The sequence below is a fragment of the Coregonus lavaretus genome (assembly GCF_964263955.1).
Source record: "Coregonus lavaretus genome assembly, chromosome: 5".
NCBI classification, from domain to species: Eukaryota; Metazoa; Chordata; class Actinopteri; order Salmoniformes; family Salmonidae; genus Coregonus; species Coregonus lavaretus.
Window position 1 is genome coordinate 76,609,989 of NC_139992.1, and position 16,499 is coordinate 76,626,487.

Here is a 16,499-nt window from a genome sequence, read left to right on the forward strand (position 1 = left end):
AGGATATACTTGCTTGTAAATTAATAAAACCAAAAGCTAACCTTAACTTGGAAAAGTTCCAGTGTTGGATAGCCATAGCCAGTTAGCTAACATAGCATCCCTCTCTGTTTTTGAGCCGGGTGTTTGAGTAGGCTAAACTAGCTAGATGCTAAGTGAACCTTCAAAAAAAAAAAAATCTACCAAATATAGCTAGCTCTCTCTCTTGCTTCTCCTTAATTTAGGAAGAAATGTATTTGTTCAACTATTGTCTTTCTCTCTCTTTGAGTGAACTACTCACCACATTGTATGCACTGCAATGCTAGCTAGCTGTATCTTATGCTTTCAGCACTAGATTCATTCTCTGATCCTTTGATTGGGTGGACATGTCAGTACATGCTGCAAGAGCTCTGCTAGGTTGGAGGACATCCTCCGGAAGTTGTCATAATTACTGTGTAAGTCTATGGAAGGGGAAAAGGGAACCATGAGCCTCCTAGGTTTTGTATTGAAGTCAATGTACCCAGAGGAGGACAGAAGCTAGCTACTGTAGACCTTCATTGCAAAACAGTGTGTTTTAATCAATTATTTTGTGACGTGAATGTATTTAGTATAGTTGTATCTAAAAAGGATACGTTTTTTAATGTTTCAGAATGTTGGTCCTCCCCTTCCTCTTCTGAGGAGCCTCCACTGACACACAAACTGAAGGACACACACACACAATACATCCATACACTTAACAATACACACACACACACACACTTAACAATACACACACTTAGTGATATGCACACTAGGCCAGCGGTGTCAAACTGATTTTGCCCTGCGGGCCGAATTCGGACCTCATCAAGGTCTTTGCACTTAAAATGTAGGATATTTCCTCGCTGTCAAAATTAGCGAAACATTTTCCTCATCGCTTTTGGAATTTCCAATTCTCCATGACTGTCTAGCTTTCGTTTCAGTGACTTTTAGCAAGCTGGACAGAGTGAATAGATTATGAAGGTAGGTCCATTATCATTTCTATACAGTTTCGGTTTGGTTTTAGTCATTTCAATGTCGATTGAGATCGATTTATTTTATACCACCCGCGGGCCAGATTGACACCCTGCGCTAGGCTATACACACACACATACATACTATACTGTACACTTAGTGATACACAAACAAGCACACAAATAGTCATGCTTTTTCTCACACCCATTCACGAATGTACGCATACACTTAGTCATGCTCTTACTATCTAACACATAGCTCACATGTAAGAACACATGCCCACATTTACAACTCCATGGTCTCATGTCAGGTTGGTGGGTCTGTTTAGGGTGCAGCTGATCACGTTATTGTACTGGACTCTGTCATAGTGCCCCTGTTGTAACGACCGCAGTGCTGTACTGGATGGGTGTCTACTGTCAAATTGAGAGAGAACACATATGGAATCATGTAGTAAACAAAAAAGTTGTATATAATATACACTGCTAAAAAAAATAAAGGGAACACTTAAACAACACAATGTAACTCCAAGTCAATCACACTTCTGTGAAATCAAACTGTCCACTTAGGAAGCAACACTGATTGACAATAAATGTCACATGCTGTTGTGCAAATGGAATAGACAACAGGTGGAAATGATAGGCAATTAGCAAGACACCCCCAATAAAGGACTGGTTTTTGCAGGTGGTGACCACAGACCACTTCTCAGTTCCTATGCTTCCTGGCTGATGTTTTGGTCACTTTTGAATGCTGGCGGTGCTTTCACTCTAGTGGTAGCATGAGACGGAGTCTACAACCCACACAAGTGGCTCAGGTAGTGCAGCTCATCCAGGATGGCACATCAATGCGAGCTGTGGCAAGAAGGTTTGCTGTGTCTGTCAGCGTAGTGTCCAGAGCATGGAGGCGCTACCAGGAGACAGGCCAGTACATCAGGAGACGTGGAGGAGGCCGTAGGAGGGCAACAACCCAGCAGCAGGACTGCTACCTCCGCCTTTGTGCAAGGAGGAGCAGGAGGAGCACTGCCAGAGCCCTGCAAAATGACCTCCAGCAGGTCACAAATGTGCATGTGTCTGCTCAAACGGTCAGAAACAGACTCCATGAGGGTGGTATGAGGGCCCGACGTCCACAGGTGGGGGTTGTGCTTACAGCCCAACACCGTGCAGGACGTTTGGCATTTGCCAGAGAACACCAAGATTGGCAAATTCGCCACTGGCGCCCTGTGCTCTTCACAGATGAAAGCAGGTTCACACTGAGTACATGTGACAGACGTGACAGAGTCAGGAGACGCCGTGGAAAACATTCTGCCGCCTGCAACATCCTCCAGCATGACCGGTATGGCTGTGGGTCAGTCATGGTGTGGGGTGGCATTTCTTTGGGGGGCCGCACAGCCCTCCATGTGCTCGCCAGAGGTAGCCTGACTGCCATTAGGTACCGAGATGAGATCCTCAGACCCCTTGTGAGACCATATGCTGGTGCGGTTGGCCCTGGGTTCCTCCTAATGCAAGACAATGCTAGACCTCATGTGGCTGGAGTGTGTCAGCAGTTCCTGCAAGAGGAAGGCATTGATGCTATGGACTGGCCCGCCCGTTCCCCAGACCTGAATCCAATTGAGCACATCTGGGACATCATGTCTCGCTCCATCCACCAACGCCACGTTGCACCACAGACTGTCCAGGAGTTGGCGGATGCTTTAGTCCAGGTTTGGGAGGAGATCCCTCAGGAGACCATCCGCCACCTCATCAGGAGCATGCCCAGGTGTTGTAGGGAGGTCATACAGGCACGTGGAGGATACACACACACTACTGAGCCTCATTTTGACTCGTTTTAAGGACATTACATCAAAGTTGGATCAGCCTGTAGTGTGGTTTTCCACTCCAAATCCAGACCTCCATGGGTTGATACATTTGATTTCCATTGATAATTTTTGTGTGATTTTGTTGTCAGCACATTCAACTATGTAAAGAAAAAAGTATTTAATAAGATTATTTCATTCATTCAGATCTAGGATGTGTTATTTTAGTGTTCCCTTTATTTTTTTTTAGCAGTATATTTGAGATTCTTCAAATAGCCACCCTTTGCCTTGATTACAGCTTTGCACACTCTTGGCATTCTCTTAACCAGCTTCATGAGGTAGTCACCTATAATGCATTTCAATTAATAGGTGTGCTTTCTTAAAAGTTAATTTGTGGAATTTCTTTCCTTAATGCATTTGAACCAATCAGTTGTGTTGTGACAAAGTAGCCCCTCTATACAGAAGATAGACCTATTTGGTAAAAGACCAAGTCCATATTATGGCAAGAAGAGCTCAAATAAGCAAAGACCAATGACAGTCCATCATGACTTTAAGACATGAAGGTCAGTCAATACGGAGCATTTCAAGAACTTTGAACGTTTCTTAAAGTGCAGTCGCAAAAACCATCAAGCGCTATGATGTAACTGGCTCTCATGAGGACTGCCACAGGAATGGAAGACCCAGAGTTACCTCTCCTGCAGAGGATAAATTCATTAGAGTTATCAGCCTCAGAAATTGCAGCCTAAATAAATGCTTCACAGAGTTCAAGTAAAGACACATCTCAACATCAACTGTTCAGAGGAGACTGTGTGAATCAGGCCTTCATGGTTGAATTGCTGCAAAGAAAACACTACTAAAGGACACCAATAAGAAGAAGAGACTTGCTTGGGCCAAGAAACACGAGCAATGGACATTAGACCGGTGGAAATGTGTCCTTTGGTCTGGAGTCCAAATTGGAGATTTTTGCTTCCAACCGCTGTGTCTTTGTGAGACGCGGTGTGGGTGAACAGATGATCTCCGCATGTGTATTTCCCACCGAAAAGCAGGGAGGAGGAGGTGTTATGGTGTGGGGGTGCTTTGCTGGTGACACTGTCTGTGATTTATTTAGAATTCAAAGCACACTTAACCAGCATGGCTACCACAGCATTCTGCAGCGATACACCATTCCATCTGGTTTGGGCTTAGTGGGACTATCATTTGTTTTTCAACAGGAAAATGACCCAACACACCTCCAGGCTGTGTAAGGGCTATTTTACCAAGAAGGAGAGTAATTGAGTGCTGCATCAGATGACCTGGCCTCCACAAACCCCCGACCTCAACCAAATTGAGATGGTTTGGGATGAGTCGGACCGCAGAGTGAAGATTTTCAGCATATGTGGGAACTCCTTCAAGACTGTTGGAAAAGCATTCCAGGTGAAGCTGGTTAAGAGAATGCCAAGAGTGGGCAAAGCGTGGCTATTTGAAGAATCTCAAATATAAAATATATTTTGATTTGTTAAACCACTTTTTTGGTTACTACGTGATTCCATATGTGCTATTTCGTAGTTTTGATGTCTTCACTATTATTCTACAATGTAGAAAATAGTAAAAATTAAGAAAAACCCTTGAATGAGTAGGTGTCCAAACTTTTGACCGGTATTTTGTGACCTAAAACAGGGAATTCTTACTAGGATTAAATGTCAGGAATTGTGAAAAACTGAGTTTAAATGTATTTGGCTAAGGTGTATGTAAACTTCCGACTTCAACTGTAATATATATATATATATATATATACACAGTGGGGAAAAAAGTATTTAGTCAGCCACCAATTGTGCAAGTTCTCCCACTTAAAAAGATGAGAGGCCTGCAATTTTCATCATAGGTACACGTCAACTATGACAGACAAATTGAGATTTTTTTTCTCCAGAAAATCACATTGTAGGATTTTTAATGAATTTATTTGCAAATTATGGTGGAAAATAAGTATTTGGTCACCTACAAACAAGCATGATTTCTGGCTCTCACAGACCTGTAACTTCTTCTTTAAGAGGCTCCTCTGTCCTCCACTCGTTACCTGTATTAATGGCACCTGTTTGAACTTGTTATCAGTATAAAAGACACCTGTCCACAACCTCAAACAGTCACACTCCAAACTCCACTATGGCCAAGACCAAAGAGCTGTCAAAGGACACCAGAAGCAAAATTGTAGACCTGCACCAAGCTGGGAAGACTGAATCTGCAATAGGTAAGCAGCTTGGTTTGACGAAATCAACTGTGGGAGCAATTATTAGGAAATGGAAGACATACAAGACCACTGATAATCTCCCTCGATCTGGGGCTCCACGCAAGATCTCACCCCGTGGGGTCAAAATGATCACAAGAACGGTGAGCAAAAATCCCAGAACCACACGGGGGGACCTAGTGAATGACCTGCAGAGAGCTGGGACCAATGTAACAAAGCCTACCATCAGTAACACACTACGACGCCAGGGACTCAAATCCTGCAGTGCCAGACGTGTCCCCCTGCTTAAGCCAGTACATGTCCAAGCCCGTCTGAAGTTTGCTAGAGTGCATTTGGATGATCCAGAAGAGGATTGGGAGAATGTCATATGGTCAGATGAAACCAAAATAGAACTTTTTGGTAAAAACTCAACTCGTCTTGTTTGGAGGACAAAGAATGCTGAGTTGCATCCAAAGAACACCATACCTACTGTGAAGCATGGGGGTGGAAACATCATGCTTTGGGGCTGTTTTTCTGCAAAGGGACCAGGACGACTGATCCGTGTAAAGGAAAGAATGAATGGGGCCATGTATCGTGAGATTTTGAGTGAAAACCTCCTTCCATCAGCAAGGGCATTGAAGATGAAACGTGGCTGGGTCCTTCAGCATGACAATGAGCCCAAACACACCGCCCGGGCAATGAAGGAGTGGCTTCGTAAGAAGCATTTCAAGGTCCTGGAGTGGCCTAGCCAGTCTCCAGATCTCAACCCCATAGAACATCTTTGGAGGGAGTTGAAAGTCTGTGTTGCCCAGCGACAGCCCCAAAACATCACTGCTCTAGAGGAGATCTGCATGGAGGAATGGGCCAAAATACCAGCAACAGTGTGTGAAAACCTTGTGAAGACTTACAGAAAACGTTTGACCTGTGTCATTGCCAACAAAGGGTATATAACAAAGTATTGATAAACTTTTGTTATTGACCAAATACTTATTTTCCACCATAATTTGCAAATAAATTCATTAAAAATCCTACAATGTGATTTTCTGGATTTTTTTTTTCTCATTTTGTCTGTCATAGTTGACGTGTACCTATGATGAAAATTACAGGCCTCTCATCTTTTTAAGTGGGAGAACTTGCACAATTGGTGGCTGACTAAACTTTTTTTCCCCACTGTGTGTGTGTGTGTGTATGTGTATGTATATGTATATGTATATGTGTGTGTATATATATATATATATATATATATATATATATATATATATATATATATATATATATATATATATATTACAGTTGAAGTTTGAAGTTTACATACACCTTAGCCAAATACATTTAAACTCAGTTTTTCACAAATATTCCCTGTTTTAGGTCAGTTAGGATCAACACTTTATTTTAAGAATGTGAAATGTCAGAATAATAGTAGAGTGATTTATTTCAGCTTTTATTTCTTTCATCACATTCCCAGTGGGTCAGAGGTTTACATACACTCAATTAGTATTTGGTAGCATTGCCTTTAAATTGTTTAACTTAGGTCAAATGTTTCGGGTAGCCTTCCACAAGCTTCCCACAATAAGTTGGGTGAATTTTGGCCCATTCCTCCTGACAGAGCTGGTGTAACTGAGTCAGGTTTGTAGGCCTCCTTGCTTGCACAAGCTTGTTCAGTTCTGGCCACACATTTTCTATAGAATTGAGGTCAGGGCTTTGTAATGGCCACTACAATACCTTGAGTTTGTTGTCCTTAAACCATTTTGCCACAACTTTGTAAATAATATAATAATATGCCATTTAGCAGACGCTTTTATCCAAAGCGACTTACAGTAATGCGTGTTCATTTTTGTGTATGGGTGGTCCCGGGGATCGAACCCACTACCTTGGCGTTACAAGCGCCGTGCTCTACCAGCTGAGCTACAGAGGACTTGGGGTGCTTGGGGTCATTGTCCATTTGGAAGACCCATTTGCGACCAAGCTTTAACTTCCTGACTGATGTCTTGAGATGTTGCTTCAATATATTGACATCATTTTTCTTCCACATGATGCCATCTGTTTTGTGAAGTGCACCAGTCCCTCCTGCAGCAAAGCACCCCCACAGCATGATGCTGCCACCCCTGTGCTTCACGGTTGGGATGGTGTTCTTCTGCTTGCAAGCGACCCTTTTTTTCCTCCTAACATAACGATGGTTATTATGGCCAAACAGTTCTATTTTTGTTTCATCAGACCAGAAGATATTTCTCCAAAAAGTACGATCTTTGTCCCCATGTGCAGTTGCAAACTGTAGTCTGGCTTTTTATGGCTGTTTTGGAGCAGTGGCTTCTTCCTTGCTGAGCGGCTTTTCAGGTTATGTCGATATAGGACTCGTTTTGGATATAGATACTTTTGTACCTTTTTCCTCCAGCATCTTCACAAGGTAATTTGCTGTTGTTCTGGGATTGATTTGCACTTTTCGCACCAAAGTACGTTCATCTCTAGGAGACAGAACGCGTCTCCATCCTGAGCGGTATGACGGCTGCGTGGTCCCATGGTGTTTATACTTGCATACTATTGTTTGTACAGATTAACGTGGTACCTTCAGGCGTTTGGAAATTGCTCCCAAGGATGAAGCAGACTTGTGGAGGTCTACAATTTTTTTTCTGAGGTCTTGGCCTATTTCTTTTCATTTTCCAATGATGTCAAGCAAAGAGGCACTGCGTTTGAAGGTAGGCCTTGAAATACATCCACAGGTACACCTCCAATTGACTCAAATGATGTCAATTAGCCTATCAGAAGCTTCTAAAGCCATGACATCATTTTCTGGAATTTTCCAAGCTGTTTAAAGGCACAGTCAACTTAGTGTATGTAAACTTCTGACCCACTGGAATTGTAATACAGTGAATTATAAGTGAAATAATCTGTCTGTAAACAATTGTTGGAAAACTTACTTGTGTCATGCACAATGTAGATGTCCTAACCGACTTGCCAAAACTATAGTTTGTTAACAAGAAATGTGTGGAGTGGTTAAAAAACGAGTTTTAATGACTCCAACCTAAGTTTATGTAAACTTCTGACTTCAACTGTGTATATATAATCTCCTTCTGATCTACAGAACACTCTTCCCTCTCTCCATTTTTCATTCACTCACACACACATTCTGTCTCCCTCAGGTTGGGGTACACCTATCTGAGACTCAAAGACAGTCATATGGAAATTCTCAATAAGGACGATGAGATTGAAAGGTAGGGCTTTGCTCAGAACATAATTCCTGATTGATCCATCTTTTATTTTGGCCTTTCATATTTCACAGCTTCCTGTGAAACCATAGAGTATTCATGTTTAAGTTACGCATGCATATCTCAAGTTATTAATTGATTCCAAATAATTTAATAAGTTCATTCTGACCATATTTCTGCCCATTGGCAAACCGTACGTGCTTTGGTTTATGTGAAGGATGTCTGTAAACATTTTAGCAAAAATACAACTTCCTTATAGTAAGACAACACTGCCAAGAAAAATGGTATAAATAGCAGGTTTGGATCCCACAGGCACCACTTGTAAAACATCAGTATCTACATCCCTCTCTGCAGTGGGCTGTCTATGCAACTGAAGTTTTAAGAGCGAACGAATGAGGAAGAAAGGGAGGGAGATAAACAGGGAAGTAAACAGAGAGGAAGAGAAAAGGGAAGGAAAGAGGAGGATGATTAATCTGTTAAAATAACTTTTAATCTGACTGTTCTGTCTTTGCTTGTAACAGTCTTTGCTTGTCTCTAGCCACTCTTATTGCTGTGTACATTGTTAGAGAATGTCCAGTGTGTTATGTCTGATACTAAGGGAGTCGTCTCCTCCTGTGTCTGTGTTCCAGGTTTGAGCTGCTTCACGTGCTCAACTTTGACTCTGTCAGGAGGAGAATGAGCGTCATTGTCAAGTCTAGCGCAGGTAACACTCATACACACACTATCTCGTTCACATAATACTAAATAGAAACTAACAGACATTCAGATACATACAATATGTATTCAATTAAATCTATGTGTGTTTGTGTGTCCTCAGGGGAGTACCTGTTGTTCTGTAAGGGGGCAGACAGCTCCATCTTTCCCAGGGTGGTGTCAGGGAAGGTGGAGCAGGTGAGGGCACGGGTGGAGCAGAACGCTGTGGTAAGTCTACACACACACACAAACTCTGTATCATCTCTTTCTTTGAAGAAAAATATAAACGCAAGATGTAAAGTGTTGGTCCCATGTTTCATGAGCTGAAATACACTTGACAGATGTGTCAAGTTTTGAGGGAGTGTGCAATTGGCATGCTGACTGCAGGAATGTCCACCAGAGCTGTTGCCAGATCATTTAATGTTCATTTCTCTACCATAAGCTGCCTCCAACGTCGTTTTAGAGAATTTGGCAGTACGTCCAACCGGCCTCACAACTGCAGGCCACATGAAACTACGCCAGCCCAGGACCTCCACATCCGGCTTCTTCACCTGCAGAATCGTCTGAGACCAGCAACCCGGACAGGTGACGAAACTGTAGAATTTCTGCACAAACTGTCAGAAACCGTCTCAGGGAAGCTCATCTGCGTGCTCGTCGTCCTCACCAGGGTCTTGACTTGACTGCAGTTCGTTGTCGTAACCGACTTCAGTGGGCAAATGTTCACCTTCGATGGCCACTGGAACGCTGGAGATGTGTGCTCTTCACAGATAAATCCCGGTTTCAACTGTACCGGGCAGTGTATGGTGTCGTGTGGGCGAGCGGTTTGCTTATGTCAATGTTGTGAACAGAGTGCCCCATAGTGGCGGTGGGGTTATGGTATGGGCAGGCATAAGCTACGGACAACGAACACAATTGCATTTTATCTATGGTCATTTCAATGCAGAAATACCGTGACAAAATCCTGAGGCCCATTGTTGTGCCATTCATCTGCCGTCATCACCTCATGTTTCAGCATGATAATGCACAGCCCCATGTCGCAAGGATCTGTACACAATTCCTGGAAGCTGGAAATGTCCCAGTTCTTCCATGGCCTGCATACTCACCAGACATGTCACCCATTGAGCATGTTTGGGATGCTCTGGATCGACGCGTACGACAGCGTGTTCCAGTTCCCACCAATGTCCAGCATCTTCCCACAGCCATTGAACAGGAGTGGGACAACATTCCACAGGCCACAATCAACAGCCTGATCAATTCTATGCGACGGAGATGTGTCGCACTGCATGAGGCAAATGGAGATCACGGCAGATACTGACTGGTTTTCTGATCCACGCCCCTACCTTTATCTTTAATGTATCTGTGACCAACCGATGCATATCTGTATTCCAAATCATGTGAAATCCATAGATTGGAGCCTAATGAATTTATTTCAATTTACTGATTTCCTTATATGAACTGTAACTCAGTAAAATCTTTGAAATTGTTGCATTTTGCGTTTTATATTTTTGTTCAGTGTAGATACAGACACCAAAACCCTTAATCGCGCAACTTCGCCCTAATACTTCTACTCCTAATATGCCTATACCATAACCAAAACTCCAGATATATATCTTGAGTCTCACAACCCTGAACGATATACCTGCTATGGTCATAGTACTGTGGCTACTATGATCTTAAAGGGGCAATCCGCTGTTGAGCTGAGGAATGGGGCTGGAGAAATGTAACCACTCTCAAATTCATAGACCGCTATGGATGCACTATTTAAATTCATAGACCGCAATGGATGCAAGGACTGACCATCCATGATATCAAAAGTATAGTTTTAACCATGTTTTGTGGCTATACAGTGTGTGTTTACATTTACTTTGTTTACAAACATTGGAGTAAAACAAGCTTATATTTTGTGTTCTGATGGGGTACGACAGTTGAACTTAGCTCATGAGGCATTTATAAGCAGTGGTGGAAAAAGTACCCAATTTGTCATACTTGAGTAAAAGTAAAGATACCTTAATAGAAAATGACAAGTAAAAGTGAAAGTCACCCAGTAAATTATGACTTGAGTAAAAGTCCAAAAGTATTTGGTTTTAAATATACTAGAGTATCAAAAGTAAAAGTATAAATCATTTAAAATTCCTTATTAAGCAAATCAGACGGCACCATTATCTTCTTTTTTTAAAATTTACTGACAGCCAGGGGCACACTCAAACACTCAGACATCATTTACAAACGAAGCATGTGTGTTTAGTGAGTCGGCCAGATCAGAGGCAGTAGGGATGACCATGGATGTTCTCTTGATAAGTGTGTGAATTGGACCATTTCCCTGTCCTGCTAAGCATTCAAAATGTAACGAGTTCTTTTGGGTGTCAGGGAAAATGTATGGAGTAAAAAGTCCATTATTTTCTTTCGGAATATAGTGAAGTAAAAGTTGTCAAAAATATAAATAGTAAAGGACAGTACAGATACCCAAAAAACAACTTAAGTAGTACTTTAAAGTATTTTTACTTAAGTACTTTACACCACTGTTTATATATAAGTTTAATGTTGTTCAAGAATAAGTCCAAAAATGGATGTAGCAACTGCAGATCGTCCCCTTTAACAGACAACCTTAACCATAATCTCTTTCACTCAACTGAGTCTCTCCTTTACCTCTGTAAGGAGGGCTTGCGGACCCTGTGTGTGGCCTACAGGAGTCTGTCCCCAGCGGAGTACAAGGAAGCATGTTATCAGCTGAGCAACGCCAAGCTGGCACTGCAGGACAGGGAGCAACGGCTGGCACAGGCTTATGACCTCATCGAGAGGAACTTCACCCTGCTGGGGGCTACGGCTGTGGAGGACAGGTAGGAGAGAAAGGGGAGGCAGAGGGGGGATTGGCGAGAGGAGGCGGTGAGAGAGAGGAGGGGGAAGGAGCAAGAGGAAGATGGGAAGGAGGAGTTGGGGAGAAAAAGAGCGCGAGAGAGAGGAGAGGAAATGGGATGGAGATGGAGATTCAGGGAGAAACAGCGGTAGGGATGAGAGAAAGGGAGCCAGTAAAGGAGGAAGTGAGAGAGAGATGTAAGGGAGATTTACTGTCATGGATTCCCTGATTGATGACAGCTTGTTTTCTAATCATCTAGCCCTCTGATGTATGGTACACATTGACCTGGCCATGTATATTAGTCATCAATAACTGGACTGAGTTGATCAGTGTGTTAACCCATCAGCTGCTGGCTGAGGAGACTTATTGACTACAGTAGTTATCAATGACCACAAAGGAAATACTCTTAACTCTTCCTCGGCCTTGATTGTTTTTACAATGGTGTAGAATCAATGTACTAATTTAATCAGGATTTAGTCAATCTTGAATTTATAAAGTTATACGTTATATTTTTTAATAATCAATATAAAACGAATAGGTTGTTGATCAATAATGTCATCATTTCTATCTTGCACTTGCATACTTTGAAACGTCCATACAGCCTATTGTGACGTGTAATGCTAACAACCTATTGACTGCTGTGCAGGCTCCAGGAGAAGGCAGCAGACACCATTGAGTCTCTCCATAAGGCTGGGATGAAGGTGTGGGTGCTGACGGGGGACAAGATGGAGACGGCGGCGGCTACGTGCTACGCTAGCAAGCTGTTCCGCAGCTCCACACAGATACTGGAGCTGACCAAGAAACGCACAGAGGAACAGAGTCTACATGACGTTCTGTTTGACCTGAGCAGGACTGTACTCGGACAACGCTCCCTGTCAGGGTAGGCTACACACACACACACACACACACACACACACACACACACACACACACACACACACACACATGCATGTAGACATGCATGCACTCACACACAACAATGTACATGTTTTGTGTTCCTATGTTTCGTGTGTGTGTTTGTGTATATGTACAGTATGTGTGTATCACTGTGTGTTATTTCCCCAGGCTGTCTGTGGACTGTCAGGACTATGGTCTGATCATCGACGGGGCCACCCTGTCTGCTGTGCTGAAGCCCAGTCCAGAGAGCTCTGGCTCGGGGAACTACAGAGAGATCTTCCTGGAGATCTGTAGGAACTGCAGCGCCGTGCTCTGCTGCCGCATGGCGCCCCTACAGAAAGCACAGGTTGGTCTGATGTCACTTCATGTCTCACATGGGAAACCAGTGAGCGATAGTGGTTAGTCAGTTAGTTAGTTAGCCTGGTAAGTCATTGTGAATAAATTGCCTTCTACTATAATGACCTGGTTAGGCAAGAGGCAGTATTATTTTGGTGTTTAATGAGTTGTGGTATGACTGTTGTCTCTCCAGATTGTGAAGCTGATCAAGGTATCTAAGGAGCACCCCATCACTCTGGCCATCGGTGACGGAGCCAACGACGTCAGCATGATCCTCGAGGCACACGTGGGCATCGGTGAGCTCATCTCTGCACTGATTGGCAAGCTCTTGTGTCTCTACTCTGATTTGTGGGAAACATCAGCTAAGCTAGCACTCATCTCTATTCTTTGATTAGTGGGAGTCATTAGCTCCCAGATATCTCATTGGCGTCAAAACAGACACTAAATATTTCACTAAGACCTATTAGTATGTTTGTTTTCATTCAATCCATCAATCAATCAATCCCTCTCTCTCTTCTAAGGCATCATGGGTAAGGAGGGGCGCCAGGCGGCGAGGAACAGTGACTACGCCATCCCAAAGTTCAAACACCTGAAGAAGATGCTGTTGGTGCATGGACACTTCTACTACATCCGCATCGCTGAGCTGGTGCAGTACTTCTTCTACAAGGTGAGCTTTACTACTGACACTAATACTGGGCATTTACTGGGCACACATTTAAATGGTTTAGTATTGAATGACACAACCTTGGACTCGGCACCACCTCAGCCTGGTGCCTTTCCCAGAAGAGAGAGCCATTTGGTGAGCCAAATGTCGAGGCAGGACACTGCAAGGAGCTGAATGAGCGTTGAATTAGGAACAATGTTCAGTCCTCCCTTTCTCACTTTGTTTCTCCCACTTTCTCTCTCTCTGCAGAATGTGTGCTTCATCTTCCCTCAGTTCCTCTATCAGTTCTTCTGTGGATTCTCTCAGCAGGTAGGTGCTCAGACTCAACCCTAAATGACGGTTGCCTATAACCTATCATGGTTGCCTGTTTTGTCATGTGTGGTCTGTATATTTCTGACTGTGCTCTGTGTGTGTCCCTGTGCAGCCCCTGTACGACACGGCCTACCTGACGCTGTACAACATCAGCTTCACCTCACTGCCCATCCTCCTCTACAGCCTCATAGAGAAACATGTCAGCATAGAGACGCTCAAGAGAGACCCCACTCTGTACAGGTCAGAGGAACATCCCATTAAAACTGTTTTAAAAGACAATGTAATTCCCACACAGAAAAAAAGGTTTGAACCAATTATATTGTTTTTTGTTTGTTTAAACATTCTCTCTTTATCTCCCCTCCTCTCTCCCCCTTCTCTCTCTCTTTCGCCGTCCCAGGGACGTAGCGAAGAACTCTCTCCTGCGCTGGCCTGTGTTCCTCTACTGGACGTGCCTGGGCTTGTTCAACGCCTGTATCTTCTTCTTTGGTGCCTACTTCCTGTTCGACAACACCACCTTCACCAGCAACGGACAGGTGAGCCCTGGCAACCTTTTCTACGGCAACCGACGCAAGCAGAGCTCTGTTGGCAAGGAAGGACCAGTTGACATGTTGCACCTAACCACAGATCAAGGATCAGATGACCAAACCCCAAATCATAAGCATTGACCATTAGCTGGGTGCCATTTGAGATTCACTCACAGTGATGGTTTATAGAACACCCATCCATCTCCATGTGATTGTCCCATAACACCAGACGTTGAAACAGGAGTAATACAATGTGGTCCGTTTCAGGTTATCTATGGGTAAGTTATGGTCAGGTTGTGGTTAATTTGTGTTCATAGTCCAGATGGAATCTCAGTGGTCTTCTTTAGCTTGACAACCATCAGGACTCCATTCATATGGACAACGCTATAGCATCTTTCTCTGTATTGTTGATTTATGTCATAACTGTTTTGTATTGCCTTTGGTCCTGTTTTTTCTCTTTAAGTTGAAACATCCTGGAATTCATTTCCTCTTTGTCCTGATTATTTTCTCTTCTTCTTCCTCTTCTGCTTCTTCTTTATTTTTGCTTTACTTCCTGTTCCTCAGCTTATGACCACCAACACACAGATGGTAAGCCTGTATCTCTCCCTCTCTCCCTGTCTCTCTATCTATCATGTTCTTTTAGCTTCTGTTGGTTTTTAGTTACGAGTTTAGCTTTGAGCTTTACCGTTTCATTCCGAAACATCCATCCATCCCCACCTCCGACATCCACCCCATTCTGCCTGTAGTTGTTTAGTTCCACATCTCTAGAGCGCCTCTACCCAGTCCAACACCAGACCTCACCAGCTCCACTCTACTAATATAGATACACTAGTCTCTCCCTAATATTATCCTTATCTGTTGGTAGGATATTTAATTGTGTGTGTGTGTGAGAGAGTGCATGTGTGCGCAGTAGTAGTACATAGACAATGCATTTTGTAAAAAAAAGCAGACTCTCTGCTGTTCTAATAACATGGGTTCATTCTAGCTGCACTGTCTTGGGTGCCCTCTTTCACCCAAACTATATATATGTTCACGTTATCTAGTATTTGTAGAGAGATGTATTTAGTATAGAGAGATTTATTTCTAGTTGTCATGCTCCTTGGGTAGGGACATGATTATGGTGATTAGGCCAGGGTGAGCAGTGAGAGGAGGACGGGGTAGTCAGGGATGAGAACATGGGGGTTCCAACTCCTCCACTATGCTAATGAAACGCATCCCTTCTCTCACTCTACCTCTTCCTTCATCTTTCTGACTACCTCTCGCTCCATCTCTCTCTATTGCTTTCTCCTTCCCCTTCTCTCCAAACTCTCCCTCTTGCTCTCCCTCTCCATCTCCATCTCTGACTCTACCTCTCCCTCAATCTATTTTGCTCTCTTCTCTCCTCTCTCTGCCGCGCTCTTCCTCCTCCTGTTCCTTCCTGATGGCAGCTTTGAGGAGAGACCACACCCCCACCCCCTCAAAGAGCAGGAGATGCATCTCTGTATCAGAGAGAGAAATAGAGGGGGATGGCTAAGGAAGAAATGCAGAGTTGATTTGCTCTATTTATATTTTACGTCCTGCTTTTGCGCTCAAGTTTCAAGGTTATTTACCATCATTTGCATAATATGAGACATACAGTGCCTTTGGAAAGTATTCAGACCCCTTGACTTTTTCCACATTTTGTTACGTTACAGCCTTATTCTAAAATGGATTAAATAAATATAAATCCTCAGCAATCTACACACAATACTCCATAATGACAACGCGAAAATAGGTTTTTGGAAATTGTAGCAAATGTATTACAAATAAACAACAGAAATACCTTTTTTACATAAGTATTCAGACTCTTTGCTATGAGGCACGAAATTGAGCTCAGGTGCATCCTGTTTCTATTTATCATCCTTGATGTTTCTACAACTTGATTGGAGTTCACCTGTGGTAGATTAAATTGATTGGACATGATTTGGAAAGGCACACACCTGTCTTTATAAGGTCCCACAGTTGACAGTACATGTCATGAGGTCAAAGGAATTGTCCGTAGAACTCCGAGACAGGATTGTGTCGAGGCACAGATCTGGGGAA

The 16,499-nt window shown here is 43.2% G+C and overlaps 1 pseudogene across 1 annotated transcript in view; it reads left to right on the plus strand.

Annotated features, from left to right (window-relative positions):
- Nucleotides 1–16,499, plus strand: part of LOC311129931 (phospholipid-transporting ATPase IH-like) — a 66,758-nt pseudogene that overhangs the window by 22,925 nt on the left and 27,334 nt on the right. Inside the window, exons 15-25 of the transcript in view lie at nucleotides 8,093–8,164; nucleotides 8,788–8,861; nucleotides 8,976–9,079; nucleotides 11,507–11,688; nucleotides 12,352–12,585; nucleotides 12,771–12,948; nucleotides 13,132–13,234; nucleotides 13,460–13,605; nucleotides 13,852–13,911; nucleotides 14,027–14,154; nucleotides 14,312–14,447. The product of the transcript in view is annotated as a phospholipid-transporting ATPase IH-like (transcript). The remainder of the gene's footprint in view (nucleotides 1–8,092; nucleotides 8,165–8,787; nucleotides 8,862–8,975; nucleotides 9,080–11,506; nucleotides 11,689–12,351; nucleotides 12,586–12,770; nucleotides 12,949–13,131; nucleotides 13,235–13,459; nucleotides 13,606–13,851; nucleotides 13,912–14,026; nucleotides 14,155–14,311; nucleotides 14,448–16,499) is intronic.